The following is a 22,540-nucleotide window of genomic DNA, read 5'->3' as shown; positions in this document are numbered from 1 at the left end:
GGGAAGGGAAGGGAAGGGAAGGGAAGGGAAGGGAAGGGAAGGGAAGGGAAGGGAAGGGGTCATTCATCTGACATGAAACAACCATGTTTTCTTTTGCTTTCTCTTCAATATGTAAATCTACAGCAGAGTAACAGAAATGAATGGGAAGCTATGAGTGTCCTGTAGGCATCTGAGCATACTAAACCTCCGGAGTATAGCTCAGGAATGTCAGCAAAATGAAGAAAATTATTTATATTGTGTATCTCATAATTAAATTCTAAGTAGCTATATGGGTGGGAGAAGTGTCTTGTTCCTATTAGCACAAGGCGAAAAGGGAGTCTATGTTGTGGCATTAGAGACTCTGAAAAATTAGATGTTAATCAAAACAATTAGATGTTAATCAAAATAGAGCCAGCTAGTCACGCAGTCCATGCATTTCGTACTTTAAGCTATTAAATTTTGTTGCAAGACTACTTTCACTATGTTCTTACTACTCTTTTCTAAGGTAGCCATTTGTTATAATGGTCACAGGGTTCCATTGTTAGTGTAAGACACTGGCCCTTGAAATGGCATAGCAAGAGGAAAGGTACAAAGTGATCTTTTGATTGGTTCAATTTGAACCAGTGAAAAATTCAAACCTCTAACCTGTAGGAAACCAAATGTATGTGTTAACTGGTAAGAAAACATGCACAATAAGAACAAGATTTCCATAAACAGTAAGGGATTTAAAGTGGTTTATCTTGGTACTATTACAATAGCACCAAAATGTGTACTTTTCAAGAAAATGCTTGGACATAGTTTGTATGGGGAATAAAGTCATGGAAACTTTATGCAATTTCTTCTGAAATTCCTTATACATTTGGCTTTTTTTGCTAGATTCTCAAAATAAATGCACTTGAAAATAGAAGTCCTCCCTCTTTAGCCATTCCATAATATTTGGGATTCTGAGTAAGATTTAATATATGCCTAGAATAATAATTCAGTTGTTCAGATTTATTTATTTCCCCTAGAACTCTGCTGTCATTTATGCCTCCATTTTAGAAGACGTAATACAGAACTGGTAAATTTTTTTTAAAAAAAAGTCTTTATCTCCAGGTGCTATGTGTTAAGTAACAGCAATTGCTACTGAGAAGGATTTTGCAGTATTTTATATGATTTTTTAATTTGCTTTTTATTTATGTTAACAAATACCTAATCTTACTGTTTAATAAAAGGGAAACAAGGAAAATCCTCCCTTCAAAGCTATTCTGGGACTGTGATTTTCCTTTGGTTTTGGGAGAGAGGAGTGAACTCAGCCTGTCTTTGTGTGAGGATGCTTCTCTTTTTCTTTCTTATTATGGGTGTCTAAACAAAACCAATTTATCACAGATCCTCATTTCAAAGGAATCAGTCTAATTTTCTCAAAAAGTATCCCCTTTCATTGCTTTCACTTAGCTATGCACAATACAGAAGGTGGGGAAGGCTCATTTAAGGAATTTCCTGTTACGCCCATGAGTGCCTGCACTTTCTGAGTTATCCTTATGAGACAAGTTTAGACCAGCTGTAGCAAGGTGCATATTTTCTGTCACCTGGGAAAAAATAAATAAATACATAAATAAATAATCATGTGCCTCATTTTACATACATAAAAAAAAAAACTTGTGGTGACAGTTCTGATAACAACCTTTGGGCTGCCTAGGACCAAGTGCCAAAACAATGCAAAGCTTGATCCCAAAAAAAGAGCAGTGAAGCCAGGATAATGAGAAGGTATTTACTTGGACTCCTGACAAAAAATCTAGGACTACTTATTAGCTAAAAAACAATGTTTCTGCTTCTTGACAGATTGCAAGGTGTGTGTAGAACGTGTTTTATGCCTGTCTACAGCCTGCTACATTCATCTTTTAACAAGTGCAGTGACTACTTAGCAAATTCAGTGTGAAAGAGGAGGACAGGATCCTGTGCTAAGTTATTAGAGGATAAGGAAGAAAAAGAGAAAATACAAGAGGTCCACATTTCTCATTTTTTCTGTTTCAAGAAAGGTTTTTTTTATATGCTGTGAACATCTGAGACCCCAATTCACCCTCAGAACATCGCAGCAATGGTCCGCTTCAGTTTTCAATAATCCTCGCTTGAATTTTTGCTGTGGTTTAACCAGCACAATAAATTTCATGAAGCTCCATTTATAGCAGGTGAGGACTGCTTAAAACTGCTTAAATTGTCTTGAAAAGTCAAAAGCTGGTAAATTTGTACCACAACAATAATATACCTTGTCATACACAAAGCATCTTCCAAAATAAACCTTCATAAAGACAATATAAGCTTTCTACTTGTTCCACTGCTTCCTGATAAAATACTGGGCCCATCTGTCCACCCCACATTACCTTCCTTCAGCAGTGAGCTGAAGCTTAATGTATAAAAATATTTTGTATGTCTTTCACAAATAAAAAGAGCCACTTTAAAAAAAAAAAAAAAAAAAAAAAAGTTCTATGTCACAGTCACACTGGACAAGAACTGGCTATTTAAAATCACTGGATGAAATAATATACAGTGAAGATGAATAGCCATTTTCTAGTGGATGTTATTCGAAGGCTTTTATTATTATTTTTAATCTAATTTCACCTGATTCTGATTCCTTTAATGCTCAAATGTGTTTCATCTTTGAAGTTAGATTAACAGGATGGACAAAGGGAGGAAGAAAACTTTTCCTTAGTATTTACAGTGGTGGATGCAAAGAAAATGTAGTAGAAGTCACATTTTTTTTCCTGCAAAGGACACATTTGCTAAAGTAGCACATATAAAACCACATGAAGTATCTACTTTCTCCACAAAATCGTTTTCAGTTTATAAGTTTCTTGGAGCTAAATAAAAAAAAAACACAACCCACAGGGGTTTTATTGCTGACTCTGAATAAAACTGTAGGCTATCTCATTGAGACTGGCACATGTGGCCTTCAAACTTTGAGAAAAATATTAGGCCCTAGTGACAGGAAAAAAAAACTAAAATGCATCCAAATATATATATACACATATATTCTCAATGTAAGGTGTCTGAAAAGCAGGAGATAAAGGTGTTTGGGAAATTCTAACAGACAGCAAGTAAATAGAAAGGAAACATGAGATAATGTGGCATGAAAGAGATGACAAATATGATGGAAATCAATGGGGAGAAATATGGGAAACAATAAGAAGGTAATAGAAAACTGCGATAAACCACAAACAGAGAAAGTTAAAGAGAGAATATGCTCCTCTGTTGTAGAAGAAAATGTTAGAAGGAACATTCTTCAGAATCCAGGGAATAAAAGAAAAGGTATATCCTTTCATGAAAATATTTTTTCTGTATAACCTAGATTGGAATTTAAGTCTGAAATAGTTCTATTCAAATCTAGAACATCAAAGAAAAGGAATGGGCAAACAGAATAAACAGAGAAAATGGGTAAAGGAAAGGTGTGATTTGTTATTTCTACATTTCCCCTTCATGGCTTTGGAGAATTGTTTTAGCTGTTTTGTTTGTTTGTTTGTTTTATTTTATTTTCTGAAGGAGAGCTTAGGGATATGGGGACTGTTAGTGTTAGGTCAGAGGTTGAACTTGATGATCTTGAGGTCTCTTCCAACCTAGAAATTCTGTGATTCTGTGATTCTGTGAGGGAAATGGCCAAGTGATAAGTGGATGTTTTCTTTGGAACATGCTTAATCAACCCACCCACCTGCACAGAGGTAGCACCCCATGTCTAAATATTTAAAAGCGAAGTACATAAGAGATAAAAATCATAACAATTACATTGCATAACCTAAATTAACAAGGTTCACAACCATCTGGATAAGGTGATTATAGAATGAATCAGATGGCTGAATCAGAGACCAAGCTTTCCAATTGCAGGAACCCAAATTTGGAACTCACTATAATGAGATCTGAACCAACTTTGATTATATTGAGAATGAATTCAGGCCATGGGTTTTCAAGAAAGCTTTTCTCATGCATACACATAAGAAGGCAGAAAGAGTAAAAGATACACCCTAGCTCCAAATTCTAACTATAGGAGAAAAAAAAAAAAAAAAAAAAAAAAAAAAAGGAAAGAAAAAGATGAAAAGATGTCATGAGATCACTGTTTGGAATAATATTCATCTTACATAGCTTTAAAAATTTAAAAATCAGGCATCTAGTCTAAACCACAGCAATATAGACAACAGAGACTGGCAAAACATAAAAATATATAATTTACATGTCTGCATTCACCACCCTTCTGTGTGAACAGGTTAAGGTCTGTGCCTGTGTTGTTATATTTTGTGTACTCCATTTCCACAGGAATTATACCCAAGAGTGGGGAACAAAAGGGAGAGACAGCATGCCCTGTCCAGATCACCTATTTAGGCAACCAGGAGATAGGATCTCAAGCCACTTCAGAGAAACACCTCTATGTGCTTACACACGGCTATAATTGACTGCAGATGGTAACTGAGACCATCTTAAGGTGGAGAATTTCCAGTAGGTTTCTCCAACAACCACAGAGGAAGCCTTTGTGAAAAACTTGACCAGGTTTCTATTATTTAGCTGGGTAAAATTTGATAGACTTTATCCAGTTTCATTAAGGAACTGTGGAGAGTAGTTTAAATTAGTACCTGTGGTTCGATTCATTGTTTGACCTGTAGGCATCTATAATACATGCATGAGCAACATCCCTCAAAAGTCTATAGATAAATAATTTTCTGACTCAGCTATATCCATTTAAATCTATCAGCAATGATGCTTCACCTCTTTCAAGCTCTTAGATGGAATGTCATGCAAGCAATTCAGTTCATCCACTATGGACACAAACAATGTCTCTGTTACAGTATCACGAACTAGACATGCCATATGCTTAACACAGGCAATGGCAGTTGCTAACCACTGTGCCTAGTTTTACAGATTTACTCAATGGAGAACAGAGTTTATCCTCATTCGCAAAAGATGTCACTTAATCCAAGCTATACAGTGTTCTTCTATTAAAAACAAAAATAAATAAATAAATAAATAAATTTTTGAAGGCTGATATTTTCTGATTCAAGAAAGGTAGATATTGAAAATTAAAAGCAGGACTTGAAGTTTAGACTACTACCACTAAGAAAAGTATCATAACATAAACAAGGAAGCAATTGGAAAAACATCAGGGCTTTCCTTTCCTTTAAGTAGTCTTTTACAATTGGTGGCTGCTTTTTTAACCAAGAGACTATGACTGTGTAGATGTCTTCATGTGCTTCTTTAACACAAGATTAATAATTTTTAATGCAAGGTCTGATAAATAACAAGTCAGGTTGTATGGCCAGTAACTGTATTAAAGACTAGTCAAAATTTATCATTATAGATTTTCCTGACTATATGGGTGACCCACTACCTAAAAATTCAGAAATTCTGGAAGGACTGGCTGCTAATACTTTTTCTTTCAACCACCCAAAGCACAACAAAAAATAACCTTGAGATTATTTGAAGTGCTAGAGAAGAGCTAGAGTGAAGTATCCCGTTTTACAGATAAGTTAAATATGTTTCATTTTATCTCTCTGTTGGCCTAACTTGCTTTACATTTAACAAAATATAACTATTGAAAAAATTGGAAATCATTACAGGAAATGCAACTTAAGAGAACAAAACAAATTGTTATAAAATCCTCCATAAAACTGTTATAATATCCTCCATTTTCTCAGACATTAAAGAATGTTTGAACATCTTCAAGGAAACATGAAGATACACAACACTTAGTCTAACACAACAAAGAGATGCTAACAAAGAGATCAAAAGAAACAGAAATACAGAAACAATGCAATATTTTACGTAAATCTCTTTCTTCATCACTATATTCAACCTTTTGTGGCAGCAATAACGGCTCTTCTTTTGTTTCTGATTCACTAAGTTGTTAATAACAATTCCTCTGTAAAGCAAGGGCACTGGAATTACTATACTGGATTGTTAAGAGGACTACTAACATTGAGTTTCAAGTCCTCCTACTGATCTCGGTAGACGCAGTTTAGATTTTGATGTCCTAGTAGTATTGTCATCAGTATACTGGTGCATATCTACTCTTGCTAAATATGTGACTGTCCCTAGTCTATCACTATATGTTAGCAAAATATATATATATAAATATTTTTCAATAAATTAAACTGTGACTAAATATGGTAATATCAAACATCTTTAGGAAAATTAGCAAATCTGCCAAACGAGACTGAACAATCAGGAAGCTTAACCCTGTTCCAAAGAGCAATAAAGCAAAGAGCAACATTTCATCACCTTTAACAAGTGCTACATCCTGCTTGCATCACACATGCAAGCGTTCCTTGTTTGTCGCCATGTTTGTTTATGAAACTAGTTTTGATGTCAGGAAATGCAGCAGCATATTACACAGCAATAAATTAGGGTAATAATTTGTGATCTGTGAAGCTGTATGATGCAGCACTAAGGGTATCAACATGAATGAGGAAAGTAAACAGCCTTATCACCCAAGGATCTATGGTGCAGCTAAATTACTCACCCAGTGTCACACATCTCTGTAGAACAGGAGACAAGCAACACATCCCCTGGCTAGATACATGAATTAATTTCCCACTATGCCAATCTTTCCCTGTCCAAACTGTCTCTCAGCCTAGGCTATTCAGGTAAGAAATTCTTTTAAAGTAAATTCAAATCTCGTCCTCTGACACGAGTTAAAAGATAACCAGTAAGATAATAATACAATCATAGAATGGTTACGGTTCGGAAGACTCTTAAAGTCCCTCTCCAGCTTTCCTGCAGACCTCCTTTAGGTACCAGAAAAAAAGGTCTCCCCACAAATTAAAAAAAGAGTTTTCCTTTTTTCCTTCCTTCCTTCCTGCCTTCCTTCCTTCCTTCTTTCTGTGACTGAGGTTCCTTGCTAGAGATACCAAAGAAAGGCCATCAGATGGGGAAAATGAAGAATCAAACTGTGATGTTGTGAGACTGTATAGATGTTGCTGGAAAAATAAATAAATAAATAAATAAATCACATACATCAAATGTGTCTGAAGAAATGGAGTTATCAGAATGTGAGTGGAATGTGTACTTACCATTTTGCCACAGCATTACCTATATTTCTGAGGTATGTATAGTGCATCTTCTCAAGGAGATTAACTACATGATGCCCAAGGATGTTACTGTGAGAAATATACAGCATTCCAAATATTGGCATGCTTAGCTTCATATTTTGTTCCCTGTCAGGGTATGACTGCAGCATAAATACAGACATTTCAGTAGCAGCTGCTTTTCTTTTCTAATCTCTTCGCTAAGATTAAATGTTTTTAAACTACATATCCCTGACCCCATTTAATTAAAATGTAACATAGACATTTTTTTCTTTTCTGTGAAAGCTTTGAGGTCCAGATGTCATAACTGGACAGTACTGTGAGGATTTCTACAGTGTAAACTATTTTTACTTCCCTTTGGAATCTTGGAAGGAGAAGAAAATGATGGATATAATGGATGTACATGGACAAGTTGCAAGGTTTTTTACATGACTTGTATATAACAAAACCATACAATTGATTAATTCATTGTCTAAAAGCTGTCATTTCTTTACCTGGCATTCAGCTGATTTAAGTCCATTTAGCATAATTGAAATCAGTGTTCATGCTTTTATTTTCACTGTTTGAAGTCCTGCTTCAAAATGCAATAGGATTTGGGAGCATGGGTTGTATCTGTAATAGGATAAGTGGGTTATCACAGTGATAGTTTAGGTAGCTGCACCTTAAGCAACTCCAGCAGACCTTTTCACATACTAGTAGGAAGAAGAGTTTTAGGACAATTCCATCATAGTAATTTATTTTATGGATGTTTTTGAGTCAACATGTGCAAGCGGTAATTAGGTTAGGTCCATTCCCCAAAAATAATACTAAAAGAACGGAGGTAATCATAAAAAGGAATTTTTTAACCATGATGATAAATAGGGAATTCAAGGGCAAAGCAACTGAAGCATCTCCATAAAGCTCCCAAATTACTGTTAGGAATCTCAAACAAGACCTACAGCCCTCAGCTCTTACAGCAGAGAAGCAGTGCCTTTTGTTCATCAGAGATAGCCTAAAGACTTCTCCCATGGTTAAATCTGCATGGTTCAACTGTTTTACTCCAGGAAGTCAATTAGACTTCAATGGACCTTTGAACTCCATCTACTCTGCAATTCATCCTTTGTGAATTTGTACTTTGACATACAGCCATAGAGCTTTTGAGAATGGATCAATACAGATTGGGACCTTTAGCTCTTGATCATGATTTTTCATGTAAACTGTGCTACTGCACACCATGGATTTTTCAACATAAATTTTTTCAGCTGCTTATATAACCCTGGATCAGAATTCAACTAACAAAAATCATTAAAAATCCAACAATAGAGAGCCAGTTTGTATAAACTAATAACCAGGTGGACTTTGGGAACTAGGTATATAATTGTGGAGCAAGAGAATTCTAGGCTTCCTGGAACACTTATAACCACTGTATGAGCTATTTTTTATAGTTCAGATTTGTCTTGTAATTGTCAAATAGGAACTGATAATGGGCATTTTCTTGATAGCAAATTATCAGAAGAAAATATTGCTAAACACAGGTGTTTTTGCATCCTATCCTCTGTGAGTGCTGCCAGCTTAAAGGATCAGATCTCTTGAAGATTATGTGAATTTATGCTACATTAGGCTATACTATAATGAAAAATAAGAGTGCACTTACATACAGCCTCACCATGACAACATTTGTCATGCATTCTATACACGTGCAAAGGTTTTCCAAGGTACAGTATAATAAAGTCAGACCTTGCGGAGCTTAATAGTTAAGTAAATACTGGGATCCTATTTAAGCTTCTGAAGTTCAAGTTTTTTAATAGACTCCTCTTCCATAGCACCAATGCTCAGATTCCATATAAACACGCCTTCCTAATTATTTTAGTTTAATGAGATCAGTGAAAAGAAGTTTTGATATAGCTGATAACATTAGGTAAAAGATATTAAAGTGATCAGAAAGAACATTTAATAAAGAACATCACAAAAGCAATATAAATTATCTTAAACTCTTAAACATAACCAGAATAAAATGAACATCTGGCAAGGAATCAGAAGTTAAATACAGTAAAGAAAACAGCAATCATTGTAAGCCTCTTCACAGGCCACAGGGGAACTTGTGCTCTGGGCCTGGAGCTCCTCCTGCCCTCCCTCTGCACTGACCTTGGGTGCCGCAGAACTAGTTCTCACTCCTCTCTCCCAGTTGCTGTTGCACAGCAGATGGTTTTTTGTTTGTTTGTTTGTTTGTTTTTGTTTGTTTGTTTGTTTGTTTGTTAATCTGCTCTCACAGAGGTGCAACCAACACTGTTTATTGTCTTGGCTCTGGCTAGCGGCAGGTCCCTTCTGGAGCTGGCTGAAACTGGCCCTTATCTAATATGGGCCAGCTTCTAGATTCTTTTCACAGAGGCCACCCTTGCAGCCCCCCACCACCAAAACTTTGCCATACAAACCCATACAAGAAAACATCAAAAAATGAGATGTTTTTTAACGTCAGTCCCCTTTTCTCCATGTTTGTGAATGTATCAGGTATGCCTAATAGGTAATCTTCAGAAGTTGCTGTGAGCTTGTTATATGCTAAGTGAGAGAGCTGAATTGTGAAACATCATCTTTGAACTTACTGCCAGGAGTTCAGAGTCATTCTGTTAAGCAAAATGTATATGTGAAGGAAAAAATATCCATTATTTTCAAGTGATGGCTCTATACAGAAATACTGTGAATATCCTGGAAAAGTTACAAGTCACATTACAAAACACTGCTGAGGAGGGAGGGGAGGGATGGAAAACATCCTGAACATAAAAATTGCACACACACACAAAAAAAAAAAAAAAAAAAAAAAAAATAAAAAAAGCTTCTGAGCTTCTGTTAAAAATAAATAGAAATAAAAGGAGGGTGGGTGGGGAAAGAGGTATATATTTGCTACTACCAATACAGTTTTATAAGATGTGTACTTCACCTAGATATGTATTTAAACACTAAAATATTCTAACAGTATTTAAATAATGAAAGAGTCAGCGTACTGGAATTAAATGTACTTGAAAATTTCCATTACTCTGCTTTTATTTCAGGCTGTTTGCTTGGTAAATCAACACAAACCATAATGTACGCTTGTTCTATTTTTAGCAATATCCTCAAAAATAATACTATATTTCTTTTTTTTTTTTTTTTAATAGATATACAAGGCCAAGGAAATTCCCAGAACCAAAACTGCTGTTGCAATGTGCTAAAGGGAACTCTATGTTGATAAAATTCTGGCAGTGAACTGCAGAGAGAAATCCAGTTTTCCTCCTCTTTATAGAACTCAACCTTCTGGCTATAGCTGAAACAGCTCTGACTTCATTGACTTATCCTTGGGTAGGTAAGGGAATATAATTTTACCACTTCTGAAGTAATGTTTTGCTTTCTGAAGGAAAGCACAAGCATTTAAAATCTCTGAAATATTTTACCAAAGTGACATTGTTAGAGATTCTATGCAGTTTCTCATACAATACTTCTAAGCACGATTTTGTCCCTCTGTATTTCCTGGGATACTTTTCTTAAATTTAATGTAGTATTTCTGGCAAATGTGAAAAGTTTTGATTGTCCTAAAGGGAAGATCCTTCCCTTGGATACAGTTATGAGTATTGTACACACAGAAACCTACTCTCAATTCTTCTATCTCAGACTATAAATATGATTTTAGTACATTATTAATGTAATTATTTGGCAAAAGAAATATATATATATATACATACACATATATAAAATTGCAATCAAACAGCAGCCAAATCTTCTGCCCCTTCTCTCCCTTCACAGTATATTAAACCAAGTGTTTAGCTGGCTTATAAACTACTCTTTATTGTCTGACTTTTTTCTTTCCTCAGAGAAATACTAGAATAATATTTCACTTCAAATGGTAATCAACTCACCTAATTCCACTTGTCCAAAATGTAGGTATACAGTGCAAACAAGGCACTGTGTCTCTTACCTCTATATATAAAAGAAGGAAAAATATTATCTTCAGGGACTGTACAAATATCTCAATCTTCCTAGGTGATCCTGTATAGAATCCCAGGTCCTGTCTCTGCCCTCTGCTCAGAATGATAACCCAACTGTGAACAATCACAGTTAAATGTGTATGTAAAACTCAGATGTGATTTAGATCACATCACAAACTATGTTGTTTACCACCGGTAAGGCTATTTTCTGACATTTTTCATTATGGCTTTCTCCTTGTTTCTTTGGGGCCCTTTTCCTGGTTTCAGTGACAACTTCTTCTCAGGTGGGAAGACCTATCTGTAGATAATGTAATTGCTATGGTTTCTGACGTATCTGAACTCTATTAGTTGCAGCTGATGACATTTGTTTATAAAAATGGACTCTTTTGACAAGGGACTTCATGAGCCACCACCAGCAGAAACATTGACTATATTTGCTCTCACTTGCATTATTGTAATAAAAAAAAATTGGAAAAATGACAGAGGGTCCACGCTAGGGGAGAGTATTCCAATGTACTCTGTCAGGGCTCTAAAAGATGACTCACGCATCTGAGTCAGATGACTAAGGCATCTGAAAGATAACATCAGACACTCTTCATGCCTCCTTCCTCCTAGCCTCACTTCTCTTATTCTGTAGTCTTCAAAATTAAGAAAGAATACTGAATAAACTAAACTTTCAGATCAACAGGAATAGCATATAATGTAGGGTCTATGTAAGAGCATCTTAAGGTATTGGGTTTTTTGTTTGTTTGTTTAAGTTTGCTAATAGCAAGCATGATGCAAAATCACTAAAAAAGCATTTCCAATCCCATATTAACACATTGCTAAAAATATTTCCCAAAAGCTGGTTCTCATCAGGTCTTCTTATCAGAGTTTATGTGCCATTCCAATACAAAGAAGGAAATGTTAGCTCCAGGAATGAAATAGGGGAAGGAGGAGCCAGCAAAGCTAAACAAGGGAAATCATATGATTTCTATTTTAAGATATGATTGACAATGATTTGTGCTTCTTTTAATAGTCAAGCCCAATTAATTTCTTTCAATTAATAACTAAAATTTTTAACTTTAATTTTTGAAAAATTGTATTTAAAAATAATTTTTAAATGGTTATTTCCACTTATGTCCTTTAGACATTTTGTTATGCAATTCCACAAAGTACAGTTCTGACTCTATTTTCTTTACTTGGCTGAAATCACTGTTAGAAGAATGAATTCATATAATGGCATCTGCTACTCCTGTTACAATTTCTATTTTAAAAATAAAACATGGGTAAGGTTGGTGTACAAGTTACTGTACAACAGTTTCACTATTCATGATTTCAAGTAGTTGCCATTTCAATTTTTTCCTCATTGTTTAGTAAGGAAGTAAATGAAGGACTGAGGAAGAGCAAGGAATCAAGAATACAGATTAGGATATTTGCCAGCACCGGTCTCATCTCCAAAGCACATCATTTCTGAAATATGGATACTTCATGTTTGATATGGTTGGAATGTATATGCAGAGCTGGATATAATAAATTTCCCATTTTTCAAGTGCCATGAAGATACATATGTTTACAAAACTTGAGGCATAAAAACAAAGATTAGAATATACAGCTCAATATTCTCTGGTTGCTCACTCCTCCAGCTCCGATTGGGGTGTTTGCAGATACATGACTCTCTGAAACTTTATCACATGGCAAGTAAACAAAACAGTCCTTCATCCTTACAGCCTTGTGCTCTAGCACATTTCATATCAGATCTCAGATGGCGATCTTTCTGATACAATTTTCTACTGATCACGTTTTCGCTACTGGAGTGAATGACTCTATATTTGGTGATATCTTGTTTTTCATTACTTTTATTTCTTGACTCCCTAACTGGTTGACTTCAGTCTAACTACAATCAATAAATCAAAAGCAAAAATCTTGGCTTAAATACCTTCATGATTCAATAATCTTATGATTCCTCTTACATAATAAAGCAAAGGAAAAAAAACACACACACACACAAAAAAAAAAAAAAAAAAAGTAAAAAAAATAAATAAATAAACCCACCGAGGATAGTTTTATTCCTATGAAACCATAATATAAAGGGTTGAACTACTGAAGCATGAAACAAAATACAACAGAAACATAAGACAATATTTGGCATAATTCTTTATCCAAAAATAATATATATTCTGTCAATTTTCCGGCAGTGTAATGAAAAACACAGTTTTAAAGACGGACCAGGAGAACAGTCATGTGGAATTACATAAGCATTCCAGGTATAAACAACACAGGAAAAAAAAAAAAAAAAAAAAAAAAAAAAAAAAAAAGTTAAACCTGAATGAAAGTCAATTCATGAGTTATTACCATTTGGTAATAATTCAGAAACTTTTTCTTATTTTCATTCAGGAGAGAAATGCTGGGAAATCATATCACTTTGTGAACATAAAAGTAAATAACTTGGAATAAAATAAAATATAGTATATTTTTCTTATTCGAGGTGTTCACTCTGTTTTCAGTTTTTTTCTTCTTATTCTTATTTTTCCAAGATATTTGAATTTATGTTTCCTTTCCAATTTTGCATTGGAAAGTACTTTTTTTGGAGACTGTCAACTCTTTCTGAATTCTGGGACACACTTCCTCATCTAGAGATATCTAATTTTGTCTCCAGCTTCTGATTTGAGAGGCAAAAATTAAAGATGTTGATTTGCAACATTCCTGCTGTTGACACTTTCTTGTGAGTCCTTTTTTTCACCAATTAGAAACAATGAAAGTGTGTTTTAGACTACCTTATGAAATAAATTTAAGTTATGAAATATTTCACAAAATGGTATTTCCTTTTTTATTTTTTTATTTATTTGAGATTTTGAACTAAGTCTAATATTAAACTTGAGTAAAGAAACATCTGCCAATTCCCAGGTTTCTCTGGAAACAACAAGAAAAAGATTGCATATTCATTTAAGAATTTAAATCTCATATCAATATATTCTAACACCAATTCAATGATGAATGAATGACTCAAGAATCAGATAGTCAGCTACTAATTGTGTGCAGATATGAATCTGCACAGTATGAATTATAGAAATAAGAAAAAAACTCAATAGGTGATCATTTAGTTACTACTAGCAATAGAAGTGGTGTTAGTAGTCTGTACATACTTCCTTGGAAAGTACCAGGATAATATCTTGGCCACATAAAGTACACAATATAAATGAGGAATAACAAGAAACACATACAGCCTTTGAACAACACATTTGCAAATAAATGAATTGAAAATAACACATACTTCATATAAATATTTTGTGCTCTTTTTCTGTCAACTCTTCAAAATTGACACATCTTAGCACATTGCACCAAGATTGCTAATTTTTCAAAGATATTAACACGAAGATATTCTTCATAAGTGTTTATTTCTGCTTTTAGCATATATTTGGGAACAGTGAGAGAACAATGAGGCTGGGCTAGATCCAGATTTCTCTGAAGCCCATAATTTCCATGTTTTCTTGTATCTTTAAGTAGTTCAAAAAATAGTTTCCTTAAAAATGGGGCTGATAGCTACCTGCCCTCTTGTGTTTTGTATTTTAGGCCATGCCACTAAATACTTTTCTGGTTGTCTACTTTAAACAATAAAAACTTTCCTATGCAATAACAACCCAGGATATTCCTCACTGTTTTTCCATATTCTGCAATTGTTCTAACCCTGTATTTATTGATTTGATAATGCTAACAGGCACTACCTACAGCATGGCATCTGGTGAATTAATCACTGTTACCATAACAGTACTTTATCATTCAGTCCAAGGCTTTTGTATTCATTGCATGAAGTAAATAATGTTTATCACTGAAAGACTACTAAGCTCAAGCCAAGCATGCTGTGTTATCATATTTTTTATTATAACTTCTGATATTAGACTATGCTCAGCAAGCTTATCTGCACACTGGATTTCTAAAGGAAGAAAATTGAGAATTTCATCACTCTGCCAAAATGGCAGTCATTGCAGCGAAGTTCATAATAAAAGATTTTGCTGTGCCACCTCTAATTCAAGCAGTCCCTAAATTCCACTTCACTCCATTTTTAGCCTTAATATTGAACTAGTTACTTTTCTTTCAATGGCAGGTTAGTAACTTTCCGAACAATGTTTAAGATACTTGACAGAAATGAATGCTGGTATTCCCCTTTTCTTTGCAGTCAGAACCAAATTTTGTTGCAGTCTTTGAACACCAGCCCAATACTATAGGTAAAATCAATGAGTTTGTTTTCTGTGAAGAGATGTTACATGCTGGTTTCTCTAAGCAATAACTAATGGTACAGAAATGATGACTGCTTGCTTCTTCTGGACTCCGACTAAATAAAACAAACTAAGCATGTTTCACTAGAGACAACTCTTGAAGTTAAATGGCAGTTGGACTTTTAATCACAGAAACATTAGTATCACACTTTATTTTGCACCTAGTAATATCATATTTACTATAAAATTTATATACACACTTGCTGAGTGAAATCCCTTCTTTGAGTAGGGGTTCCTTCTCTAGAGGAAGGGAAAATGCAGCAGACCTAAGCACATGAGCAAATGGCAAAGCCACATCAAGAATGAAGACACCCTTTAACGTGAACTGTGTGGTTACTAAAAAAGATCTCCTCATGTTACTGAACTACTACTTTTGTGGGGGATTTCTTTCACCATCAGACAGGTATGTGCCATATCTGTAGTATGTCTACATGTGAGCATCTCTTCCTGAGATTCCTCTATCAAGGAAAAAGAATAGATTTATGAGCCATCTAACCAGCTTTAGATGCCTATTCCAGGATAAGATGAATCACCAATTGAAAGTATCTATTTCTCTCTGTTAACTAGAGGATGAGACCATGATGTGGTGGGATGTAGGGTTTGATTTGGAACTCGATACTATGGCAATGTAAGAATTTGTCCAACTTCCCTGTCAATAAGGAAAACTCAAGACTACTTATACTATGATTTCTCATCTTCATGTAATTACCTTTGACAATGACAAACATTGATTTCATTTGTGCATAAGACAGAAGAGAGCTAACAGGGAAAGGTGGCAGCTCTTTAAGATGTATATGTTTCTTTCTGTAACCCTGTAACCTTTTTTTTTTCTTTTTTTTTTTTTTTTTGTAGTAATGAGGAAAAGTTAAACACCCTATTAAAATAATTTGGCTGGCCTTCATTTTATTTACTAATCAGACTGGCTGGCAAATGACTTTGTGGTATCTGAGAAATAGCTGTCTTCTAAACTGTACTAGTAACACCAATTAACACAGCAGGAAATATAAATATTACTACTGTGCAATTGATCATTACTAGGCAACCACATTCTGTTGATCAAAGTGAATAATGACTCTCAGTACCTGCATGTTTCTAATTTTCAGCACTGAAAATTTTTTTTCCAAGTAAGAAGTGCTAAATTCTTAATGAAGAAAAAAAAAATCCAAAAACTGTATTTGCCAGAATGTGAAAATGCATATTAGATGCAAAGTCTAAAACCTTAAAAAGGTTGTTTTTAATGTCCTCCCATTGGGGAACTTTATAAGCAGCATCTAAGGAGAGATAAATGTTGGCCTCAATGGAAGCTTTATAGGGACAGCTCCTCTGATTGACTTTTTGGCAACATGAGATAAAAAATAAAATAAAATAAAATAAAATAAAATAAAATAGTTTGATGACATAAAGTCTATAAGAGAAAAGAGTGGGAGACTAACACCACAACAAGTAAGCAACCCCTAACAGATCCTCTGACCTTTCTTTATTAAAAATTTGTATACATGGACAGACAATGGAAAAAGAATGGATTATTCTCTAAATTTGAGAAAGGTAAAATAATCAGATCACAACACTTCAGTCATTGCAGAGTACAAGGACAATTTGTCTGACATAACATTAGAAAGCCACTTATTCATCTCCAGTTTGCAAACAAAATTGCCCTATTCTCATTTCTTTGTGCTTGTCTCCTGACTTGCACTGATGCAAAGTGCTACTAGGACAACGTAAGAGTATACAGTAGCTGCACCTGATACTGCCTTCAGAATATAGTCTCCCCAGAAAATAAACGCTTTTCACAAATATTAAAGAATGTACAGAATGTCCCTTTCTGCCTCCATATCAAATTTCATGCACCATAATACATACCCATACACCACATAGCCTTAGATACCTATCTCAGCAAATGTTAAACAATGAACCTACACCTGAAAGAAGCAGAAGGGGACACTGACATTCTCACAGTCATAGATGAATGAAGTTTGAAAATCATATGAGAAAACTAGACTGCTCAGTGACAGTCTCCAGATAAAAAGTTAGCTAAATATTCATGGTGAGTAATCTTCTGATGCATATTTTCCCTCCAGTTGATACTGTGCATCTCTTATCTGAGCCACTGGTCTCTGTTCTACATCTTTGTGGTGTCTAGAGCACAGAAATCCTATTGTGATCAGTGAAGCTTGTATACATAGAAGGAGCAGGGAATGAGCAACAGCGATCCCCAGGGTAAGTAAGAGTCTTAAAAGTCAAGTTCAAGCAAGGTGAATTTCCCCTGTGCAACTGAGTAAAAGATTTCTTTCAGGCTTTATACAATTCACTGAAAGCCAAAGATAGGTCTGGCTTTTATTTCTTGTCCCTGCCTTTTAAAGAAACACTGAATTAATTGTATAGAGAGCCAGATCACACAGCACAGTGCACTGTCCAGCAAAGAGCAGCAACTATTTTCTTCCAGCACAGAGAGCATCAGTGTACAGATGCACCAAAGTGTAAACATTGCAAACTAAATGGGAGTCTCAAGCCTAATGTATAGCTGTGCACTTAGTCTGAAGTGCTTGACGCAGGGAAGAATCAGGACACAACCTTTACTTAACTCTGGAGTACTTGCTTTTGTGTTTTGTCTCCTGGTGGTGATGAAGACATAGAACAAAGCTTGTTATAATGCAAAGTGCTTTCATCCATGCAGGATTACTTCCCTCTCTTACTTCTGAGTTTTCATTTTTGTGCTTTCCATGATCAAGTATACTTTTCCAATATATGACGGAAATATTGTGGAAACTGAGCCCTCATAAGTGTTGATAGCTTAATAACACTGAGCTCACACTAGTATTTCATACAGACCTCCCTTGCTCATATCTGCTAGAAAACAGCAAAATCTGAAGGAAGCCAAGATTAGACTATCAGCTGAAAAAAAACATTGGAACACAGGGTAGAAACTTTGCTTTAAAGAGTATCTGTTTATGTAATTCACTTTGTCTCAAAACTTTATAATTAGGTAAATGCTCCTCTTCATCTGTGTTAGTACATTCCAGTGCAGCATCAAAATGTCTTCAGCTCATCCTCTGTAACTCACCAGTATAATCATAACGTTAACATGAATGACCCAGAAAGCATGCAATCAATCAGCATCTACACAAAACTACCTCTGTCAGGCTACATGGGCTTACAAGGTATAAAAGAGATCGCTTACTCTTGCCACAGTCTGGAATATTAAGCAATATTTCAGGAGATATTTCAAGTTTCAAATCCTTTATCAATTATTTGCTTAGCAATCTGCATTATTGTATAGAGATGAGGGACTGCTTTTCTTACTCATTTTTGACTGTCTTGGCTCACTAGCATTAATGGAGGATACAAGAGGAGGTTACATCTCCCACAGGTGCGAATTTCCCATCCTTCATGGAGTGAGTAGACTCATTAGTTTTAAATATTCATTCAACTCACTTGAGAACATATCTGTTCATGACTGTTAGGCAAAACTTAGGGGTTAACTTTGGCAACACAATTTATTTACTTTCAGATGATATATAAAAAAAAAAAAAAAAAAAAAAAGCTCACAAATTTAATACAAAGCAGTAAACCATATATAGGTGTCTGTCACAAACAAAATGTACCAATAAAAATCAGTTAAACACATTATAACAGAAATATTTCAAAAAGCACAGGACCCAAACACTTAAACTAAAATCAGTTCCCACTAGTACAAAGACATATACCCTATTTTGAGAGCTTGAGAGATTGGGAAGACTACAATCTGTTGTTCTGATCTCAAATTCTAAGCCTAGGTTTAGAAACCTGGAGATCTGGGCTCTGTTTCCATCTGGGCCTTAGGCAATCACTTTGGGAAGATTTCACTAACTACATGGAAACTGTCTTTGCAACTCAACAGGCAAAATATAGGGGCTTCAGTTCCCCATACATTTCAGAGAGAGAACAGGAGTCTTTGGAAGGCCAAGTCAACTCTCATCCCTGAGAGGGATGCTGAGTGAAAAATGTATCAAGCAACACCTTATCTACATCACAGTCTAATTACTGGGGAAACTGGGACATTTTCTTCACAACGCAGAAACTGAAGGAAGTTCAGTTTCTGAACTGATGTTCAGAAAACCTTACTCTTACTGACATAAACTAGACTTAACCTATGAAGAATTTTGACAGAACATAAGAGCATGCCTATGATGGTCCTTAACATGAACATCATTGCATTATCAGTCATGAGACAAGAAAAGGGGAAATGGAGTCATTATTTATCACTCCATGGCACCATCAACCACAGAACTGTCCCAAGACCTTTCTCCAATATTTTCATACAACTTCCACCCCACACAATCACCTCGATTAAATTAGCTTTTAAAAAGTGTCCTGTCCTTTCTAATACCCATGCTTTATTTATTTAGGAGTGTACAGAACCTCAAAAACTAGGTATTTATGCTTTTGCTCAGATGAAACATGAACTCTGAATGAAAAATAGCCCCAAATCTTTACGAAGCAGCAGCAGCAGCTCAAACCTTTAAAATCTACATGCCATTGACTACAAAATACTTAGAGGAAGATGAAATCCTTCAAAGACATGTAAATTTACAACTTAAAGCACTGACTTCCTTTGCATTCACTTCACATATGTCTAGACCACTCTTTTTTACAGAGTATGAAGAAGATCTTCAGGGATTTAGTGAAAGAAGCATGTGTGCATTCTGTTTTACTCTCTTTGCCAACCTTCCCCTCTATAAACATAACCAAGCTTAAAGGATGATTAAATAGGTAATGGAACCAAGCATACTATGACCATACTGAAAGATAAGAGGGCAAACACAAGTATTTAAACCTTTCTCCTAGCTCTTGATAGATTAGTCAAGCACCATTATGTGGAATAGCCTTCATGTTACTTAAAATATCCTGCATATCTCCTGTAACGCTTTTGTGGAAAATCATTCCCTGCATATATAGAAGGAATCATATCACCTTATATCTGGCAATGCATTCTTCTCTGAGCACACTATGCTTTTAAATTGCAAAATCCATTTTTATTTTCTTTTTCATTTGTCACCCCACCACTGGAAGGATGGTTTCCTGGAGTTCATTCCATTGCACATCTGACAATATCAAGTCTACTTGCAATACATTAGTACAAAAATTGAGTATAAATGAGTACATTTACATTAGGTCAATGAACAAGTACAGGAGACAGAAAGCCTACAGGATTCATTGTATCTTTTGCTACAAACCTGTCAGAGATTTCTTGATGATATGCATAAAATAAGAAGTTAATGGAGGCAATAATTCAGTTTTTAGTGCCCAGATAATTCTCAGGCAATTTCATGAATATTTGGGTAAATAAATCTGATATGGATATATCTTCTGTGTCATCTGCCTTCTGAGAATACAGCAACATGCTGCATAGTGTTAGCCTCTCATATTTCAAATGGGCATTAACAGCAAAAATGCTATATATTGACTGAAATACCTTACAGATCATTGAAATTTAACATGAGGGGACATGAAATTCTCTCTTGTTCAGTATGACACGGACTGACCTTAGCCTAATCAGCCACTTCTGGCACTGCAGTAGAACTTCATGGTTCCCAGTCTCATTTTTCTGGGAGCTTTCCAAATCACAGACAAATCCAGTCTCTGACATTGAGATTAAATTATTAGAAAATTTAAGAACAAACAAAAGTATAAGCAGTAAGAAGGTAAAGAGCCAGAAAACAGGTTTTTAGTTAGACTAATTAGGTGTTCAATTAGTAGTTCTGAATAAGAAGCATTTTTGTTTTATTTTTCTAGCTTATAAAAATAATAAGAAAACATTCCAGTAGCTTTTTTCTGAATTTCATTTTATGAAGTACCTAGGAAGGCCAAAATGAACATCAATAGGGAACAGCCAGCCAGAAGTTGTTGCGACAAACCAAGAACCATTCTACCAGCCTGGTGCCCAGTCTCCCTCAGACAGTGTATCAGACACGCAAAAAGAAAGTTTAAGAAAGCAAATTGTAGACATCTGTGAAGTAAATGCTCTGCAAGAAAGCATCATTTGCCTTGTCATTCTGAGTGTTTTAAGATATATTGCAGGATTCTCACTCATTAATCTTACTGGACTACATATGAAACTACCTGACACTACTTGGGAAATATCAACCTGTAAACTTAACTCTTCTCTTTTAGATTTCACATTCTTCCAGTAGCCTTGAAACATGCCTTGAACTAGTACAGTTCTCACTGTCTATGCAAAGCCCTTTTGTACATTTGACTGCAGGGGGAAAACACACACACACACACAAAAAATGAATTCCACATTAAAATTATTCCTAGTCCTAGTCCTGGATATTTGTAGCTGTACTCCATGAACTGTTCATTGCTAGAACTACTTAAATAGAATAAATACTTTGCACATTTTCTCCTCCCCAAAGAATGATTTTTGCCCCAGATCATCATACATGAAGGCAAAAGAATGTTTTTCAAGTTGATTTAATGATATCCTCTGACTTCTGCATCAAGAATTTGTATAACAGTAACAGTTTACTGGAATATTGCATTATAGATTAGGATAGTGTGTAAAGATGCATGCAAACACAAGCACTTGAACATTTATCTGGACTATTATAAGTTTCTCATAGGAGACCAAAGATAACACATGCTTACCAATAAAGATAGACTTCTAGATATAGAAGTCTGTAGACTAATACACTGTGCAGTTGTGATTTTATTCTATGTCAGTTAAACTTCCACATTGGCTTGGCTATTTTACTTGATACTGACCTCTTATATTTTCTTTTATTGTCTGGATTAATTCTGAACAGATGGCTTCAGGAAAAGCCAATTTGCATTTATTACAATTGGAGCTGTACCTGTGTCTAATTTATATATGTATATATATTGTATTTCCTTCATGAAAAGCATAAAACCAGTATAGTACTATTGTGCTGCAGACTGAAATATAAAATCATGATTTGTACATCTGCAAAATATTCTATCTTCTGATATTTTTTCCTTCTGGTACTCACTTATCATCAACAAGCGACCACAAATCCCATTTGATCATTGAATCTGATTTAGGTAAACCTCACAGGACAGCTGGTATATGCATTTAGTCTGAACACATGCTATGAACAAAACAATCTCAACTAGAGGATTTTTTCTTAATTTAACTCATTACCAGTTAACACCAACTTCTGATTATGGATTTAGGTATTGGGGAGGGGGGAGGGGGAGAAAGAAAATGAATAAAAGAAAAAGAAAAAAGAGAGAAAGAGAGAAAGAAAAGGAAGGAAGGAAGGAAGGAAGGAAGGAAGGAAGGAAGGAAGGAAGGAAGGAAGGAAGGAAGGAAGGAAGGAAGGAAGGA

At 35.1% G+C, this 22,540-nt stretch overlaps 2 long non-coding RNA genes across 2 annotated transcripts in view; one reads left to right on the top strand and one right to left on the bottom strand.

Annotated features, from left to right (window-relative positions):
• Positions 1 to 22,540, bottom strand: part of LOC118161367 — a 299,787-nt gene that overhangs the window by 110,156 nt on the left and 167,091 nt on the right. The gene's annotated exons all lie outside the window — the stretch shown is intronic.
• Positions 1 to 22,540, top strand: part of LOC118161370 — a 124,806-nt gene that overhangs the window by 82,423 nt on the left and 19,843 nt on the right. The window contains exon 2 of the long non-coding RNA XR_004747978.1: positions 1,062 to 1,074. This is a non-coding gene — a long non-coding RNA (uncharacterized LOC118161370). The remainder of the gene's footprint in view (positions 1 to 1,061; positions 1,075 to 22,540) is intronic.

Source organism: Oxyura jamaicensis, chromosome 2 (genome assembly GCF_011077185.1).
Source record: "Oxyura jamaicensis isolate SHBP4307 breed ruddy duck chromosome 2, BPBGC_Ojam_1.0, whole genome shotgun sequence".
Lineage (NCBI taxonomy): Eukaryota > Metazoa > Chordata > Aves > Anseriformes > Anatidae > Oxyura > Oxyura jamaicensis.
This window is presented reverse-complemented; position numbering and strand designations above follow the sequence as displayed.